The sequence below is a fragment of the Phaethon aethereus genome (genome assembly GCF_964289735.1).
Source record: "Phaethon aethereus genome assembly, chromosome: 18".
NCBI lineage: Eukaryota > Metazoa > Chordata > Aves > Phaethontiformes > Phaethontidae > Phaethon > Phaethon aethereus.
Window position 1 is genome coordinate 6,183,193 of NC_138594.1, and position 6,089 is coordinate 6,189,281.

The following is a 6,089-nucleotide window of genomic DNA, read 5'->3' on the forward strand; positions in this document are numbered from 1 at the left end:
CCGTGCAGGGGGACTACGAGAAGCTCAGCTCCGTCACGGGGAACCTCCTGGATGACCGTCGCCAGAAGCAGAAAGATATTGAAGTAGGTGGCTGAAACCCCGGGGGGGGTCAGAGCAGACCCCAGGCTGGGGACCACAAGGGCTTTGTCCCCCTGCCAACGGGCTCACAGCCCTGTGGAGGTTCAAAGTACCTTTTTCTGGAGGTTTTGGGGTGGGCTGGGGGAGCGGGGGGTGCTCAGCTGGCTGGGAGGCAGCTCCGACCCTGCTGCCATGTCATGGGATGCTTTCTGTGTTGGAAGGCTCTGTTCCAGTCCCTGGAGAGGCTGGAGAAGGAGAAAGCAGACAAGGAGGACCTGGTGCTGGGCATCGATGTGGTATGGCCTCGAGGGGCCCCGGTGCCAGCCAAGGGGCTCCCGGACAGGGTGAAAAACACCCCTTGTCCCTTGGGGATTCGGTGGCAGAACTGGCCTGGGGGAGGGAGGATTTCCAGACCGGCTGCGGGTCCCTCGCCAGGTCCCTCTGCCTCCCCTCGGGTCCCTTCGGCTAGTGGGACCGACCCCATGGGGGTGATGGGGCGAGCGGGGCCACGCAGCCGTGCAAGGGGCACGACGGCCCCACAGGAGCGCTTCTCCCTCTCCCCCCGACGCGAGCTGGCCCTGCCTGTCGTACCTCCGTCCTTTCCCCACCGCTCTCCCCCCTTTCCCCCTTGCTAGAAAGCAGACAAAACCGCCTTGGCCGGCAAAGTCAGTCGCACCCAGTTTGACGCCAGCATGGAGCGGCTGAATGAGATGCTGCAGGAGATGCTGAGCCGGGTGACGGGCCAGGAGCAGGGCTGGCACCAGGTCCAGCGGCAGCTCAGCAAAGAGATGGACTCCAAGGTGAGGGGTGGCTCGTCCCTGCCGCGCAGAACTGGCTCCTTCGGGGCATGACAGCCTGAGGCAGCATCCCTCCGAGGGTCCCCTCTCCCGCTGTCCCGCCAGGGACCACGATGTCCCACCCCGGGGCGGCTGGCTGAGGGCGTGTGTCCGTCCGTAGCTGGACCGCCTGGAGCTGGGGCCGTTCCGGCAGCAGCTGGAGGAGCGCTGGAAGAGCGTCCTGGAGCAGCTCAAGGAGAAGTCGCAGCAGACGGAGGCTGATGACGCAGCTGGGATTAAGAAGTGAGTGCGATGGGGACAGCGATGGCTTCGGAGACAGTGCTCGCCCCGTTCCCTCCGGTCCTCCCAGCTGGTGCCCGCATGGTACCCTGGCGTGGGACCAATCCAACCAGTGACTATGGAGGTGCCAACGAAGTAGCTGTGCCTTCTCCTCACGCCAGCAGCCACCACCAGCAGCAGGTTCCCGACGTTACAGGGGGCACGAGGAGCCCTCCCGGACCAAAACTCCGGTGTGGGTGCAAAGGCTTTCTGGGGCGAGGGCGGGGGACGGCAGCTCGTCCCCCCGGGCAGGGGTGCAACACGTGGTGCCACGGAGCTGGGTTGTGACCTGCCCTCCTGACAAGGCGCAGGGGGGTAATTAGCGCTGACGAAGCGATGAAACCGGTGCGAGGGATGGTTTGGATGGCCGGCGTGGGCACCTGCGCCCTTCACCTCGTATCCCTGTGTGCCCTGGGCGGCCATGGGCAGCTGCCGGGTTTTGGAGGTGCCATCGGGGCCGAGGCGAGAGTGTCCTGGTCCTTGGGGCAGCTGTGACAAAGCTCAGCCTAAAAACCATGGGAATCCTGCACCCCCCAGGCCCAGCATTTGCTCCCGTGCTGGGAGCGTCCTGCCCCGGCAAGAGGTACAGGGAACCCCCCGGTGTATCCCTGCCAGCCCTAGCAGCCCCAGTTCCTAAAGGACTGGGGTGCTGTGGGCGCCCGTGGGAGCAGTCCCCACGGCAGTGGGGATTTTTGGGTGCTTGCTTCTGTGGATTCTGTGGTGTCTGATGCGAGGTGGAGCTTTTACCCAGATGGGAGCCCACAGCCAGCCACTCTCCCCCATCGTACCCCCTTTGTTTTGTAACCAGCCAGCAGGTCAGGACCTTGCTGGGGTGCTGGGGGATAAACCAGGCTCAAAACCCCACGCTTTGCCCCGCAAATGCCGTAACTCTCTACAACGAAGTGCCCAGCACCTTGCCGCTGCCTGCGAGCTGCCTGCCTGCGTGTGGGCAGGGCTGTGTCCCCCCGCAGGAGCTCGCCCAGCCCTTTTCTCCCCTCCCCAGGCAGCTGCTGGCCCATTTCCACTGCGTGTCCTGCGACCGGCCCCTCAGCATGCTGGTGCCTGGCCTGTGAGTAGCACCCGGCACCGTGGGTGGGACGGGGGGAGATGGGTGCTGGCGGTGCCCCGCTGTGCCTGGCACACGCGTCAGGGTGTCTGCCTGAGGGGTCCTGCCTGGCAGCGGGGGAATGGAGACCCCTCCCCGGGGGCAGCGGGCAGGGGGCTGCTGTGGGGTACAAGCCCGTGGGTTTTGGGGTGCTGCCCCGAGCCGAGGCGGGTCGTTTGTGCCCTGTCACCCAGCTGCGGCTCCTGCCCTCCCCAGGCACATCGTGGCCATCCCGTCCATGCCACCGCTGCCCCCCCGCCTCGCTGGGCGCACCCATACCGTCCTCGAGCCGGAGCAAACACAGCAGCATGGCCACAGGTAGGGGACACGGGGTCCCATCCCCGGCCCCTGGGGTGCAGGGTGGCCCGGGCCCCCTCCCCAGCCACAGGAGCAGCAGGGGAGGGAAGTGCTGCCCCGCTGCCCTCACCCAAGCAGGGAGATGCCCGGGTCTGCCCCGAACGGGGACGGGGACGGGGACATCTCCCATGTTCTCAAAGGCCATGGGCCAGCCCTGCCCCGGCGAGTGAGAGCTCTTCCTTGGGTGGGGGCAGAAGGGTCTGGGGGGCCCTGGGCAGGGCAGGGGAGCAGAGATGGGGCATGGAGGGTCAGCTGTGCTTGCCCTGGGTCTGTGGGGTTTTACAGCCTCCCCGCACCCAGCGGTGCCCCATCTAGCCCTGGTCTCCATCTCAAGAGCACTGAAGCTGCATGTGATGAGTTATGTCTGGTCTGAGCCTGACCTCAGGCTTGGGGCAGGTCAGGTGCCTCCTGTGAAACGAGTTGCTGAAATTAAGCACTGCAGCTGGGACAGCCCAGCTCCTGCCTCCCGGTGTCCTTTGGGTGGGGTGTGGGGACCTGCCATGGTCACAGACACCTCACTGGGGCTGTGGGGAAGAGCAGAGCCAGCGCGGCTGGATGGGTGGGGGTCTCCTGCAGCAGTTGGAGGGACGTACCCCACCAGGGAGCACCCCCCGGCCTCCTCCCTGGTGTAGGGTGAAGCACGGGGTGCCACAGCGCCGGGCGCTGAGCACCCCTGTGTCCTGTCCCACAGGGAGCGGGTGGCCACGTGCAGGTACCCCAGCGTGCCGCGGCACTGCGGGGGCCAGCACACCCTCACCCACCCGCTGCAGCGCTGCCCGCGCCTCCAGCCCTTCCCGACCGGCACCCTGCGGCCGAGCCAGCCCCGCACCCTGCTCCCCGTCAAGGTAGGGACGACGAAGGTGGGGATTCGGTGGGGATGACTGAGGCTGGGAGGGTGATGCTGGGCATGGGGGAGGGATCTGTGCCTCAGTTTCCCTTGGGAGAGCTGGGGGTCAACCACATTTGGCCCCGTGCTCCAGCCAGCCCCCTCTCTCCTTCCCAGCACGACGAGATGGAGCTGTTGGGCCAGGACGGCCACATCTACAGGGGCCGCTGGGACGGGCAGCTGCCTGTGCTCGGGGGCAAGGAGGGTACGGCCGGGGCAGGTTTAGGGGGGCCCTGTGGGTGCGAAGAGGACAGCAGGGGGGGCAGGGTGCCCGTGGGGTGCCAGGTTTTCCCCCACCCCAGCTCCCTCTGGCCGCTCTCGCCAGGCTTCCCCCGGGAAAAGCCCAAGCTGTCCCCAAGGCAGTGGGGCACCCAGGACACCGGCCGCCAGCTCTCACGTCCCCAGAGCGCCCGGTCCCTGCTCAGCCAGCCAGGTACGGCCCTGCCGGGGCGGGCAGGGGGGAGAGGGCACCCTGCTGTCTGCCGGGGGGTGGGGGCCATGGGGGTCTGTGTCCACAGCCGAGTGGGGTGGGATGGGGAGGGGCAGAGGCAGGATGGAGGGGGAGGACTGGCAGATGGGGCAACCGGTCCCTGCTGGAGTGGGGTGGGGGGATGTGGGGGGTGGTCTTGGCCAATGTGGGACAACAGCCGGTCTGCTTCAGGGAGGGGCCAGGACCCCGTTTCTGGGTGTTTCTGGCCGGGCGGGTGCCCCTGCTGCCTGCCCCACCACAGGCTGGCAGGGCTGCCCGGGGGCTGCAGGGGGGCTAACCCCCGCGCCTCGCCCCCAGGCACCGCCGCCTCGCCGGAGCACCGGCCAGCCTCATCCGACGGCCACCTCTCCCGCGCCCCCGGGCTCCTCCCGCCCCTCCGGCCCCCACGGGATGGGTCCAGCACCCCGACAGCTGGGCAGGACTGGGGGTCCCTGGCCGAAGCCCCACCATCGCAGCCGCCGAGCAGGCGAGCAAGTGGCTCCGGCCAGCAGCAATAAAGGGCGGTGGGCAGCCGAGCGCCCGTGGGGCCTGAGCGGGGCGGCCCTGGCTGGGATTTTCCCATCATGCACAAGGAGGGGTCAGCAGCATCACTGGCCCTGCGGCCACCCATTCCCTGGTGGAGCTGAAAACAGGGTCTCCCCCTGACACCTCCCAACCTCCGCCAGCCCCATTTGGTCCCGATGGCCCCTGCCAGGGGAGCTTGTTGCCCCAAAGTGGGTCTGGGGGAGCTGGGCGGTGCAGCAGCAGGAGGAGGATGATGACGAGTTGCTGCTGAGGGCAGTGGGAAAGGGGAATCCCAGGGGGAAGGGCAGCAGCAGAACACGGCTTAATGCCAAAAGCGAATCCCACCCCAGCCTGCTGGTTTGCTATCACTTATCCCGAGGGATCGGCATCACCAAGCTGGTTTCCTTATCTTTTAGTGGAGAACCGCCCCCCCCTTTTGCCACCCCTTGTCCCCCTTCCACCGCCGCCGTCGATGGGAAGAGGAAGGCACTGCCCCTGTTGCTGCCTGGCTTGGGGCAGTGGATGCTTTCCAGCTCCGGAGCAAAGCACTGTAACCCCTTCTCTGCCCCCAGCCTTGGGGGGACGCATCCCTTATGCCCCCCCCTAGCTTGGGGCTACTTTTCCCCAGCATCCTTGTGCCACCCATCCCCTTGCCGTTGGGTGGGAGAAAGCCTCACTGCGTGCTGAGACCTGACAAGCTGTGTCGTGAGTGGTGAGGTACTGGAGAGGGAAACCGCAGTCCCTGGCAGCAGCGTGGGGGGAACCTGGGGGTGTCATGGCAGCCAAGAGGGACCCAGGCACCCAGGGAGCATCCCCTCACCCCCCTCATGATGCGTCCCTGGGGGCTGCCCCATGGAAATCCTGCTCTCCTGGTGGATCTTCTCCGCAAGTTGGGGGGGGAACACCCCAAACCTTTCCCCCCACAACAGCAGATCCCATCCCTGCCCACCCCACTGAGGTCCCCAGACCCCTCAATCCCCAGGGAGCTGCCCCTTGGAGATATTTTCCCTGGTGGGTTTGTTTTTTCAGGGGACAAGTGGGTGCTAAAAACCCACGTTGGGGGTTCCCCAGGTGGAATCTGGCAGGACCTGGGGTTCCCAGGGGAATAAGCGGGAGCAAATCAGTGGGCGCCAGGGTGGAGGCAGCAAAGGACCATCCTGCACCCCATGGGTGGGGTAGGGTGTCGATGGGCTTAAAAACACCCCCGGGACTAATTGCATTTGCAGGATGCGGCCCGGCTGGGGCTGGGTCTGACCCTTGGGTGTGTGTCTCCCACCCCCCTCCCCCATTTGCTGCTACTGGGACCCAGCTGCACCCTATAAACACCCCCCACCCCTATAAACATGAGCACCCAGCCCCCCATCCCTCCTTGGGTGCTGCTGGAGTGGTTGAGTAACCCCAGTTGGGGTTTGGTTTTGGTTTTTTTTTCCTTGGAGGTGGTGCTTTGGGGGGGGTCTCCCCGTCACAGGGGGGGGATGCTTTGCTGCTGTGCCTTGAGCCCACTGGGGCTGCTGTGTTCCCATTTTGTTGGTTTGGGTTTTTTTGGGGGGGTGG